At 37.4% G+C, this 14,278-nt stretch overlaps 1 pseudogene; it reads right to left on the bottom strand.

The window, feature by feature from the left end:
* Nucleotides 1–5,731: 5,731 nt before the first annotated feature.
* Nucleotides 5,732–7,585, bottom strand: LOC103960378 (annotated as a pseudogene).
* Between the last annotated feature and the right edge of the window lie 6,693 nt (nucleotides 7,586–14,278).

Raw genomic sequence — 14,278 nt, forward strand, 5'->3', positions numbered from 1 at the left:
CCGCGGTTGCATTGGTGGTTGTTTAAGAGTTTAATGTTGCCTACCGATATTGTTTGATCAATTCATGCATTATTCCTTCTACCTCCTCAACTTCATGCCAGGTAACTCGTCAAGAGTATGAAGTTGAAACTAGTAATGGAAGAACAATCACGAAACGAAGGAAAACAAGAAGCACAGTAATGTTTGAAGTATGTACCTGATTATTTAAGTGAAAATATAACAGGAATGGGAATTGGGAATACAGAATCACCAAAAGCCCAAAAATATTTCGGGATTCTTGATTGTCCCGAAATACCGAAACTATTTCGGGATTTTCGAAATTTTGGTTTGGGATCGATCTTAAAATTGGGAATACCGAAAATTTTGGTTTGGGAATCGGAACTAAAGTTTTGGTTCGGTATCCCATACCGAACCACCCCTAGTATGAGCTATTAAGTGAAGTCAACTATATAGATTATCGTTTTGTCTCAAGAACAATTATCTCGAGAGGTTGAACTCATGAAGGTGATGTTTAGTATGCTCGAGAGGTTTAATGGTGATAAATTGCATGTGATGAAGCTTGAAATTAATTGCATATAAAATGGTCAACAACAACAATAAAGTCTTATGCAATTATGTGAGGTTGGCTATATGAATCATAAAACGCCACTACGTTTAGTTTTGCGTCAAGTATTCCGTCAGCACCAAGTACTCCATTGCATTTTCTAACCGAATCATCTGTAAGTTTTTGGTTCACATGTCCAAAACAACTTAACCGATTTTCTATCATCTTATCTTCAATTGTGATCACTCTCACGTTACCTCGAATATCCTCGTTCTTAATCATATTCTTTCTCGTGTGCCCACAATTCAAAATATTCTATGGCGCAATTTCAGCGTAACATGAAATAAATGATTTCTTGACTTTGTAAACTCATACAACAATGAAATTTGCAAATAAAGTTATATAAATTCAGAAAGTAATGTACATACCATTTGACATAAACTACTGATTCCATCAAAGGTAAGGAAATAACAAAGAGCCATCACTCATTTTCTATGATGCTAGCCTTCATGCACGTGCAAAATGCATTTTTTGAATCACAGTGTGTTACTGTTTAGGCCCAAAATGTTATTGGGCCAAGCTTAGGTTCGGCCCAAAGCTTTTTCCGAGTGTATTATGTGGGCCGCCTGGTGGTCTCAGGCCGTTCAGTGAAGGTGGTCGAATCCTATCGCAAGAAGGAATAGTTCAGATGAGCAGAGGGGTCGAAGGAGTCCCGATACGATAAGGAAGCCTAGTGCAAAACGGATTCTCGACCGGCAATGAATACGGTCTTGAAAAGGGGGTAGGTTCAAAGTCCTAATAAGAGTAGGAGTGGTCGAGGTAGAATTGGAGCAGAATAAGAAGTCCTAATTCATATATAGTTTCAACTCGATCTGAAGGAGGATTTGTTGCTATAAATAGAGAGCAGAGTGCATCATTCAAGGGCCCTCTCCAATTCAACACATAATTGCTCTACGCAAACCTCTCAAACCACTTGAGATTTTTTATTTTCTTTTTTTGCCGACACATCTTCAGTTTGGATAAACAGTACTGTGGAGACAACCAGCGAACACGTTCAATTTAGATAAACAACATTGTTGCCGTAGAATCAACTGATTGCAAGGCACCTTCAGTTTGGATAAACAGCACTGCGTCGAGGCCGACTGGTTACCTATCCAAGTCTCGGTCGATAAGGGTTTCCGAATCCTTATTGGCAAATGTCATCTTATTAGCCTTCTCGGCGAGGTAAGGTATTACAAGTTACGACATTCGGCGCATTGAACACCGAGGGATTTTATGATTGGATACTCACAAATGAGTTTCAGAGTTCGGCATTCTAACCGCCGAACCACATTTACCATCAAGACATACATCACCTTTGAGTACTTATGTCCGTATAGTCTGGTGTCGATTCGACATGCTTATACTCTCACGAATATAATCACTGTAACTGAACCTGGCGTCGACGATTTGTGAACTTCGCAGAATTAGCAGCCTTGTCTTCAGGCTCGAGAATCCAAAGGTCGAGGTTTGTTCTTTCCTCGGCCGTAGTCGCGAGATCAAGAAGTCAGCAACGCGCTCAACGCAACATCAACAAATTGTACTCCTCGGCCGAGCTCGGCTGACGAGTTGGCACGCCTCGCATTCAACCGAATGACGTAGTTAGCTTATTAGTTACTCGACCTACGCGCCACGTAGGCTTTGTGATTTTTAGGGTCAACAGCTACTTACATGTTTTAAATGTATTTAGCGTAAATTGACAAAAGGAAAGTCAAATATTTGAAGTAAATGAATAATCTTATATAAAAGAAAACCCTCATAAACTAATTAAAACAGATGAATTCCCATAATAAAATCGATCTCTATAGAATTTACATTAAGAATAGAGAAAATAATATTTAATAAACAATTGATTGAATCACATTATTGCTAGCCCATTGTGAGGCTAAACCCATCCCCTCCTCCTTAGTATAGATAATATTGTTTGTTAAAAAAAAACAATCATTTGACAACTAATTTAATCACATAATTTTCTGCGTGTGAAAGACCTTTTTTATAACCGGCATTACACACCTCTTAAGAAGTTTTGAACGTGTTTAAAAATAGAGAAAATAATATTTAATAAACAACTGATTGAATCACATTATTACTAACCCATTGTGAGGCTAAGCGCACCCCCTCCCTCTTAGTGTAGATAATATCGTTTGTTAAAAAAAAAAAATCATTTGACAACTAATTTAATCACATTATTATCCGCGAAAGACTTTTATTTATAAACGGCATTACATGCCTCTTAAGATGTTTTGAATGTATTTAAAAATAGAGAAATTGAATCACATTATTACTAGCCTATTGTGAGACACTAATTAAAAAAAAGCACAAAAAAATTAATTATTAAAAAAATATTGTTAAAATGATGAAAATACCCCTGCCTTATTTGATGCATTATTTTGGTATGCCTTTGAAGTTTTTTGTCTTGGGGGCAATTAAAACAGCTAAATTCACATAATAAAATCAATCTTTATAGAATTTACATTAAGAATAGACAAAATAATATTTAATAAATAATTGATTGAATCACATTATTGCTAGTCCATTATGAGGTTAAGCCCACCCATCTCCCCCTTAGTGTAGATAATATCGTTTGTTAAAAAAAAAAAAAACAACCATTTGACAACTAATTTAATCACATTATTATCCGCGTGCGAAAGACCTTTTTTATAACCGGCATTACACGCCTCTTAAGATGTTTTGAATGTGTTTAAAAATAGAGAAAAATAATATTTAATAAACAACTGATTGAATCACATTATTGCTAACCCCTTGTGAGGCTAAGCCCACCCTCTCCCCTTAGTGTAGATAATATCGTTTGTCAAAAAAAAAAAAATCATTTGACAACTAATTTAATCACATTATTATTCACGAAAAACCTTTTTTTTATAACCGGCATTATACGCCTCTTAAGATATTTTGAACGAGTTTAAAAATAGAGAAATTGAATCACATTATTGGCACTAATTTTTTGTTTTTTTTAAAGCACAAAAAAAATTAATAATAAAAAAAAATACTGTTAAAATGACGAAAATGCCCTTGCCTTATTTGATGCATTATTTTGGGATACTTTTGAAGTTTTTTTTGCATTGGGGGCATTTTTGTCCACATATTTTTGTTGAAGCTTGGTGACACCAAAACCACTATTCACTTTTCCATTAGCTTTATATATAAGAAGATAACAAAAGGAACGTACGTTATTTATGAGAAATTTTATTTAAACCCATATAACTTCTTTTTACACCCAACTTAAATTTTAAATATTAATTGTCCTTTTGACCCTCTTGTACAATTACCATCAAGTATAAGATGAAATTAATAATAAAACTAAAAATGTCTCAATAAACCCAAACACTATAATTAAACTCTACCATCACTTTTTTTTTTTTTTTTTTTTTTTAATCAATGGATCATGATTTTGAAGCTTTAATCCCTTGCCGACATGGATTTATCGATGAATGGTAATTATATGCCTCTTGAATTTATTGACCCCTTGTCGACATGGATATATAGAGAAGAATTCCTGAAGGCCGTGGAGTTGAGAGAGTTGCCACATCCCCTCTTTAAATGTCTACTTGCATTCACCAACTTGATGGACTATTACATCATACCACCCTAACCACCAAAAGTTACACCTTAGTTGGTTCACAGAATCATAGAGTCACGAAAAAAGCATATGTACTATAAGCTATACTGGCCATTGGCCAACCCTATGTACATGGTTAGCCTATTTTATTTTCATTAATTCTAAAATCTGTACCTAGATGTATCACTAAAGTAGGAGGAAACAAATTGGACATGGGACATCTCTCTCTCCTTCTCCCTTCAATGCTTCTTACACAAACATTCATATGAGCATCTTTAGAAACACCCTCTGTTAATTTCTCCTAGGTGCTATAAAGTTGTGCCGGCATTCTTTAAACAAAAGCAGTTCAAATATTCTAACATACTCCTCAACAGATTCAAACTTTTCAGGAACACATTGGAGATCTGTTTCCCTTGGTGCAGGGATACAAACTTCAATCAAATTTTCAATTTGGGATTTCATTTTTTAAATGGCTGCAAAGATAAATTTACATTTTGAATTGGGTTTGGGAGGGTAGTCTAGGTAATAAAATTGGGTTTAAAAATATATTAATCCTTTAATTAAAAATAACAAGGGTGTAAAGAATAAGTTGGGTGTAAAAAGAGGTTACGAGGGTTCAAATAAAATTTCCCAGTTATTTATTTTCTTTGCATTGATAATGAAAGGAAATAAATTAAAAGGTATAAAAATATTTAAACATTAAATCGGTATTGAAAAGAAATTAAAACGCAATGCTTTAAATCAATAAAAAAACATTTAATAAATTTTTTTGAACAAACGAAAAAAGCATTTAATGATTAATTAAAAAAAAATTGTAACCGCTATCAAATTTGGAAGCAAGGGAGAGATGTTATTCCATATTATGTTACATCACATTTGACTTCTTGGTTGGAAAACATTGTTGTTGTCTTTTTTACAGTTATTGCTGATTTGGATATTTTGACATTTCTTTTGAAGATGCTCTAACATTTCTCTTATATATTTGTTGAGTTTAACTCAAATTTATGCCGCTTAGTATTATAATATTTCTATTCGATCATAAGTAAGAAGTTTTAGGTTAGATTATCGCCACAAACCAAATTGTTACAATTAATTTATTGTAAGCTTAGTCTACTCTGATATGATCATAATCATCAATTTAGATAATCGTATGTTAGAAAAAACAAAATCACAATATATTTTCGAAAAAGTAAGCTCAATTGTCTCTTAGCACCTTGATGAAGATGACAACATAAAAAGAAGACGACAAAGATAAACCACATTTGCATTCCCACATAAGAGTGGGGGAGGTAAATAGAAGGTCACATATGCCTTGATGAAAAAGTTCCAACGGAGTTCTCTTTCACACCGGTGCAACATGAGCCAAAGATCCTCACACGCCTAATTAGACGGAAAGAGAAATAATAAATAGACTTGAAAATTGTCAAGTAAAGAATAATTGTACCCAAGAAAGTGGCTACCCCTTTCTGTATCGGTTCAAATCCTATTTGACACAATTCATTTCCATATAAACTAAGGAAGTTACGTATGTACCGTTTGACATAAACGACTGATTCCAACGAGGGAAAGGAAATAACAAAGAGCCATTACTCATTTTCAATGACATAACAGAAGGAACATACGTTACAGAAGTGCTTAAAGTGAAGGCAATGGCGGAGTTTCGGAGTTCCTCCAAGTACTATGGGAGGGCATTCTATCACCTTTAACGGCATCTTCTAAACCATAAGACTCAATCTTGGCCAATTCTTCCGGTGTCAGTTTAACAGTCAGAGCTGCGATGTTCTCATCAAAATTCGCGATCTTGGTGGTTCCAGGTATGGGACACACATCATTTCCTTGGTGATGAACCCATGCCAGCGCTAGCTAAGATGGCGTGCATCCTTTCCTTGTTGCAAGTTCACTAACGCGCCCGAATAGTGCTTCATTGTGCTTTATGTTTTCGGGTTGGAACCTGGCTAGATACTGCAGCCAATGAATCATTAGACTGAAGAAGCATATGGTATGTGCTTCTTAAGAAAGCGCTTCTATAACTGAGAAATACTTATGACATTAGAATGAAAAACTCTGTGGCATTGAGGAACCTTTCGAGTATCATCGGGGGCAAGATTTTCGACGAACTTAGCACCTGAGAAATACTTATGACATTAGAATTAAAAGTATACACAATTCAAGAGGTAAGAAGACCAACCGTGACTTCGACGGGGATGGAGGTGTCGATGCGATGCTGATCATAGAGATCAACAGAATCAACACCCAAGCGCTTCAAGCTACTCTCGAGAGAAGCTCTCACATAAGCAGGGTCACCTCGCACCCCATCTTGTACCCCTCCGCAAATCTGATACCACACTTGGTGGCCAATTCAACCTTATCTCGTACCCCTCCTTTCAGAGCCGGCTCCTCATCACTCGATTCAGCATTAATCCAAAACAAACCCAAATACCATGTTCTTGGTCCAGTAAATTCAACTAAATGCAGGACATATAGAGTGTACAATTAACGCAACAATCCAAACACAACCCACAAAGAAATTATATCGTTTACTACTGCTGCTTATATAGAAGCATTTTTGCTCATAAGTGTTTTTGTTAAAAGTGACTTATACTATAAAAACTGCTTCCTTGAAAGTACTTGGAAGAGCTTCTTAAAGAAGCGCACCTGGCAGGTGCTTTTCCAGAAAACACTAGTACAAGCAAAAAGAAACAGGAAGCAAACCGATCAAACCCAATTCAGTTCATCCTTAAATCCAAACAAGCCGGCAAGTTCAGATAGATTGAAACTTACAAGTGACGAAGTGAATCATATACATAAATAACGTTATGGCCCTTGCCAAGAAGAATTTCGTTGGTGAAGGGACCGTAGACGTCAGAGGTATCGAGGAAGGTGACGCCGGCGTCGATGGCGTGGTGAATGAGAGTGATCATGTCTTGGTTGGGCTTCGGAGCACTATAGAAGGCGGACATGCCCATGCAGCCAAGGCCTTGTGCCGAAACCTCCAGGCCTTGCGAACCCAACTTGATCCTCCTCACTACTCCTGTCATTGCTTGATAACTGCGGTTGTTGTTTATGACTGAATTGCAAGGTGGGGGAGTGTGACTCTGTGTGTGTGTGTGTGTGAGAGAGAGAGAGAGAGAGAGAGAGAGAGAGAGAGAGATGTGTGTGTGTATGTATGTATGTATATATGTGATCTGAAGGATGGGGGCAGTTTGGTAATATGAGGGTGCAGGAAAGATGGTGGTGGCGGGGCGGCAGTGGTGGTGGAGGGGCGGCGGCGGCGGAGTGGTAAGTGGAGTGAGTGAGTCATCTTCTACTTCTAGAAGTATTAAGCAAACGCAAGGGCCTGCGTTACACTGATATTGACCAAAATGGAGGATATTGTTTGTATTGTATTCTCTGTCGGGATCAAGACTGCAAAGATTCAAGTCAAACAAACATTATTTCGTAATCACAAAAGTTTTTTTATGGAGCTCCAGAGCATGGAATGCGATCTTTCAGTTTAAATACTAATGGTATTACGTATTTTGACCTGTCCAATAGTGACTTTGGAAAAAATTATGTTTTTTTTTTTTAACAAACGATATGATCTACTTTAAGAGTTTAAAGACCTACTCCAATTTTTGGAGTAAAACTCAAATTTTAGGTTCTAAACTTATCCTAACTTGCTCCAATCCTTGGAGCAAATATGAAGCAAATATAAGTTTTAACCCAAAACTCATTTAGAGCAAGCCCAGCGTTGTTGGGTGCTCGAGGGACGGGCCAGAGAAAAGGGGCTCGAGGCCCTGTGGACCGGCTTCAGCATTGGAGAGTCCGAGTGGAGGTGGAGGCCTGAGCTCCGGGCCCATGGAGAATTGCTAGCCCGAGAGCCCGAGTGGATGTGATGCCAGCGCTAACGTCAGGCCATTTTTAATTTTTTTTCTATCAGGCGCGTGCACCCCACTCGCGAGTGGGGGCGTGTCGCCGACACAAAATCAGAAAAAAAAAAAAAAAAAAAAAAAACAGTGCTTTTTCAGTTACCGTTGGGAAGCCACGTGGCTTCCCACGGTCCGTTCAATCTCAATGGATCTTTAATTTGGACCGTTCGATCTCAACGGTAAAAAAAAAAAAAGTCTTATTTAATATCCACCGTTCGATCTGAGATCAACGGTGGATATTAATATGCTTTATAAATAAAAAAATAAAAGAAAAAATAGTTTTAAAATTAAGAAAAGTTATCGTTATGACACGTGGCACAATCTGGAGTGTTGGAATTCAATTTTTTTTTATATCCAACGGCAGAGATTAATTAGTTGAATAAAAATTTAATTAAATTGTAAAAAATTGTAAAAAAATAAAAAAAAAATCTGATTTTTTTTAAAAAAATTGTTTTTACTTTTCTATAAATACCTTCTCATTATCATCTACCTTACACAACAATTTCATATTTTCTCAACTACTTTCAATCACATTCCTTTCTTTGTCTCAAAGTTTCAATCCATATTTTTTCAACAAAATGACTACTGATGCAGGTACGAATTGGTCGATTCTTGAAGATGTTGCGTTGTGTACTAGCTGGGTTGAAGTTACTCATAGTTCGCTTACGGGTAATGAGATGTAGTTGCGAGAAATGTGGAGTCTTATTCATACCAATTATCTTGAGAAAATTGGTGGGAAAAGAACCAAAGATTATGACACGTGGCACAATGTGATTGGTTAATAATCTTATCAGAAATCCATCACCAATAATTGTATTTTCGAATAATGACACGTGGCATAACGAGTACGATTAAAAAATTTATCGGAAATCCATCCCCAATAATTGTCTTTTCAGATTTTATGACAAGTGGCGCAATGAGAACAATTAAAAATCTTATCCGAAATTACAAATAAAATTATTTTGTATTATTTAATAATACTTCAGATAATGACACGTGGCGCAACGAGAACGATTAAAAATCTTATCCGAAATTATAATTAAAATTATTTTGTATTATTTTATAAGTAAAAAAATACTAATATTTTATTGCTTATTGCCAGGGCTATTACAGTTCATTAGGGCAGTTACTGTTCATAAGGTGGATTGAATAGTGAATAGCCTGTGGGGGAGGGCTCCAACGCTGGAGTTGCTCTTATGGGGCAAAGAGTTAGTGTGGCTGGCTCACCATATATATGTATTTTTTAAGGGAGTTTTAATGAAAAGTCCACAGTACTGTTCACTTTAACAAAAAACCACATTTTTACACTAAAAAGTCAACCATGATACTTGTCACAACCCGTCCCGGAATTTTAATTCCGAGGACGTGAAGTTATGAAAATGCCCTTAAACGGGACTAAGGGGCGTAAAATATGTTGTAACTTGATGATTTGGGGATTGGGTAGGATCCCACATTCCTCAAATCTCTCCCCCATTTCTGCATCTTGTCTTTCTCTCTCCTCCCTCACAAATCTCAGAGTTCTCTCTCTCTCTCTCTCTCTCCTTTGAACTCACACAGACCACCCACAAACCACCCTAAAACTATACCAACGAAGGATCTAAGACCACCATCGTACTCCTGAGGACCACACGAACACGATGGTACCAATTTCAGGTGAGTTTCACTTCGGAAAACATGGATTTCAATTTCACTGTGCGTGTGCACTGTTCATGCACACTGTAAAGCTTGATGTTTTTGGGATTTTGAAGCTTGTAGGAAGCTTGGTGAGGTCCTAAGGAAGCTCGGAGTGCTTCGTTTGAAGGATTTGGACGTCGGGATAGCTTGGTTCAAAGTTGGCCGGAGCTTTCGAGGCTTTTTCCGGCGAATCCACGGCGAGTTAGGGGTCGAGGCAGGTATTGATGTGTTCGTCTCGTCAATACCTTCATTTTGATATATAGTACGCGAGGAAGAAGACGCGCGCGTGGGCAGCGCGTAGACTGGGCGCGTCGGGGCGCGTGAGAGCTCCAAATTGCGTTCTGAAAATTGTCACGTGTTCGTGACGTCGTGTAGATCACCGTGGTATATTCACACACTCAAATCGAGCAACGTATGAGAAAGTTATTGACGAATGTTTGGTGTATGCGCGTTAAATAACGATAATTTGGTTACTTTTTGTATAGGTGAAAATTATACAGAAGAAGAATGTAACCAATCTAGGGGAGGCTCAGGGACCCACGAGACGTCGATGTGATCAGTGAGTGGGCAGTTATTTTTCAGTATATAAATATATACGTATGCTTGACGTATTTCTCAGAAAACGTATTTTAAAAGAAATACGAATTAAATATCTTGTCATATATGCATCATATTTTAATATGTGCATTACCATAATTATGCATACTGTTGCATGGTGCTGAGGAGGCCTAGGTAAGCTACATTTGAAATACCTTGAAATACATTTGAGATACGTACTAAATACATTTGATATACGTATGAAATACGTTTGGAATACGATTGAAATACTATCATCACATGCATTAGTAGTGGCATACATTTATATATGCGTATTTGGTGCTGTGGACGCACAGGTAAGTGTCAGGTAAGTGGTATTCATGTTTGTATTCAGTAGTAGCTTGAGATGCTTAGAGAGCTCATAATCTGCACCCCCGGTGTTAGTGCTCCCGCCCGTGGCCAGGGCATAGCCTTCACGTGATGTTCACCTCCCGCACCACACGCTCAGCTTGGATCCAAGTTAGGTGCACAGCCTGTCGTACAGACCACATTAGGTGGTTCCGACTTGTAGGTGACCCGCGATTGATCGCACAGCTTCACGTGATCGTAGCACTAGAGCGTATATATATTACACCAAGCCTGTCGTACAGACCACGTTAGGTGGTTCCGACTCGTGTGCAGATTCAGTTATTGAGTTGAGATTGGAGCTCTATATGCAGCCGTACAGGTCACGTTAGGTGACTCCCGGCTGCCAGATTATATGTTATTGATATGAGTTATGCTTGAGCACTTACATTTCATTATGAGTTTCCGACATGGCATATTCTTGAGCATGAATGATATACCCTTGAGCATGTTTGGCATATCTATACATACGTATATATGTTTATTTTCTGGGAAGTATACTTGTTTTACGGCGAGGGGTTAGTATATTCAAAGAGAAAAGAAGGTTTTGAATAAGTTTGTTTTACTGACCCACTCAACTTTGTTTTGCGCCCCTCCAGGTTTAAGATATCAGAGCTTGGTGGCTACGAGGAATCCAACGGTGTTCTGACAGAATGGACAAAAATTAGGACTCACTTTTGGGTGTTTCATCTTAGAAATTGTATCTTTAAAGCTTCCGTACTGTGTAAATGGTTACGTCACTCTCACGTGACGGCCAGCATGCCCTCCTTCGGGACGGGGTGTGTCAGTTGGTATCAGAGCTTAGTTTCAATCTTGGACATCTTGAGAAGTTCTAGTGAATTCTGTCAGAACTACACCGCCTCGTAGCAAACCACGTAGTTAGAGGAACTTAATCTCCCTGATTTAGCTGTTAGGTGAAACTATTATTTTGGTGATTCAGTATATTATCTAAAGGGACATTTTAAGATGGGTTATGAGTTGAATTTGAATCACCTTATGAAATGATGAACCTGAGGGAGCAAAGTGATGAATTAACCAATTAGAAAAGATGTTTTAGATTATGCAAGTCAAAGGAATCTTCCTTTTGACAGAAGGGTTGAGACGACTAACTGGTTTGAGTTATGAACTTGTATCCTGGTGGAAACAGGAGTATAATTCGTTGTCACCGGAGGAAACGGCCGATTGAGAATTGTTTAAGGACTTGTTTAAAGAAAAGAATTATTCCTCCGGCATATATGGATGATAATAAGCAAGAGCTTGCGATTTGAGACAAGGAAAGATGACGGCGAATAAGTATTATAGAAAGTTTACGGACTTGCCTTATTACCATCCGGACGTTGTTGATAATCCGGCAAAGATGTCTCGTCGTTTTAGGCTGTGTAATAAGAAGAAGTGGCGTTCTTTGGCGACCACTACCTACTGTACTTATTACAAGGAGTTTTACGAGATTTTATTAAGAATTAAGGACTCTGAGATTATGTCCAGCGATAATGATGAAGAAGAATAAAAGAATGGGAATTAGAGGAATGATGACAAGGATAAAGGCCAGTCATCTCGAGAACCTCGAAAGATTCGGAACTTCAAAAGAAGTGAAGCTAATTCTAGTTCTTTTGGCAAAGGTTTTAATGTCATTGACCAGAGGCGAAGTGATAGATGTATTGGCAATCCCAGATCTCAGAGACAAGGTGATTTTGGTAAAGGAAATGTACCTTTGTGCTGTAGGTACAATAATGGACACCTTTGAGAATGTAGGCGAGAAAGCAGTGGACGCTTTACAAGTGGATAGATGGGACATAGAACTGCAAATTTTGTCCAAAGCCAACAGAAGCCCTAGCAGTCTTCTTTGCCACAACTAGCGCCGATCCAGCAAGTTCCTGGATCTATTAATTATGGTCAGTTAAGCCGTGGTGTATATGAGCGAAGTATTTACACTAATAGAGGTTGTGGGAGACGACAACAAGCCCAGGGATGTGTTAACCACACGTCACTGCAAGATACTCAGAATTATTCGGATTTGATTAGTAGTACGATAATTATTCTTAATGACTTAGCTAGAGTCTATTTGTTATTAATGTAGAAATTTTACGTTATTAATGATATTGCCTAGAAAGTAGTAATTAAACGCGGTTGAGACGTGTGTATGTATTTCCCAATGAGTGGTAAAATAGTAATATTACACCCTCGAGAGTTGTTGCTTACTTATCGAGACAACGATGATTTATCAGTATTGCGGGCTGCAGACCGTAATATTAATAATTTATTCGTGGATTCGTTAAGCAAGTAAACTGGTAGGTTATCCTATGTTAGTATCGTACTTATTCAGAGTGCTCAGTAATAGTAGAGTATGTATTGTTGCCAGCTACTTTTGTTCCATTAGATTGTGGATTTCGATGTTATTCTAGAGCATATTATGTTATATACAGTGATGAGTTGCAGACCACGCGAGGTGGTACTGAATGTGTGCAAAATATACATGATATGATGAGTTGATTAGAATGAAAGAGTATGAACTATGTTTATAGCCGAATGTTGAATTGATTATATGTTATTCCATCATATTCACATAGAGATGATGAGCATTCTGTTATGATACTTGGCATGACATACATTCATATTGTCTAGCATAATTTGAGATATATTACGTATATGAGTATATACTTTATTTTCGGGAAACTAGTTATTTTCCATCGGTCTGGATGACTAGAGATTACTTTTGTAAATATGTAAAGTGGAGTGAGGCAGGCCGTTATTTATGCTGTGAGAGCAAAGAGATTATTATCAAAAGGCTGCCAAGGATACTTATCTCATGTGGTACTAAATAATATCACTTCTAGTACTGTGGAAGAAGTGGGAAGAGTCAAACATTTACCTGACGTTTTCCCTGAGAGTTTACCTGGATTGCCTTTAGGCAGAAATGTGAAGATCAATATCGATTTGTTTCCAGGTATAAAATTTTATGTTAGAGATTAGTTCATGATGAGTTAAGAAAATTGGAAATTTAGTTGAAAGAATTGGTTGATAAAAGTTTCATTCAACCTAATACAACACTTTTGAGGAGCCCATTTCGTTGGTGAAAAAGAAAATGGACCTTAAAGACTATCCATTGATTATAGACCATGGAATTGGGTAACGATTGAGAACCGTTATCCATGATGGTGTACTGATGTTTAATGAATCAGCTCAGAGGTATTTGTATATTTTCTAAGATTGACTTGAGGTCTGGATATTATTAGTTGAAGATTATCGGTGAGGATGTCCTTATGATAACTTTCAAGACTCGTTAAGGTCATTTCAAGTTTTGGTGATGCCATTCGGAGTGACGAATGCATCTACTACTTTATGAAGTTGATGGATGAAGTATTCCAGGAATGCCTTGATAATTGTTATCATTTTCATGGACGATATTCTGGTACATTCTGGGCCAGAGCAGAGCATGTAAACATATTAAGTCGGTGAAGTAAAGATTGTGAGAACGTTGGTTGTCTACTAAGTTTAGCAAATGCTAAAGTTAAATGAATCAAGAGGCATTCTAAGATTTATTATATCTGCTTCAGGTATTCAAGTGAATTCTTAAAAGGTAGCAGAAATTGAGAA

This window comes from the organism of the source record quoted next, unplaced genomic scaffold (genome assembly GCF_019419815.1).
Source record: "Pyrus x bretschneideri cultivar Hongxiangsu unplaced genomic scaffold, Pyrus_bretschneideri_v1 Contig14, whole genome shotgun sequence".
NCBI lineage: Eukaryota > Viridiplantae > Streptophyta > Magnoliopsida > Rosales > Rosaceae > Pyrus > Pyrus x bretschneideri.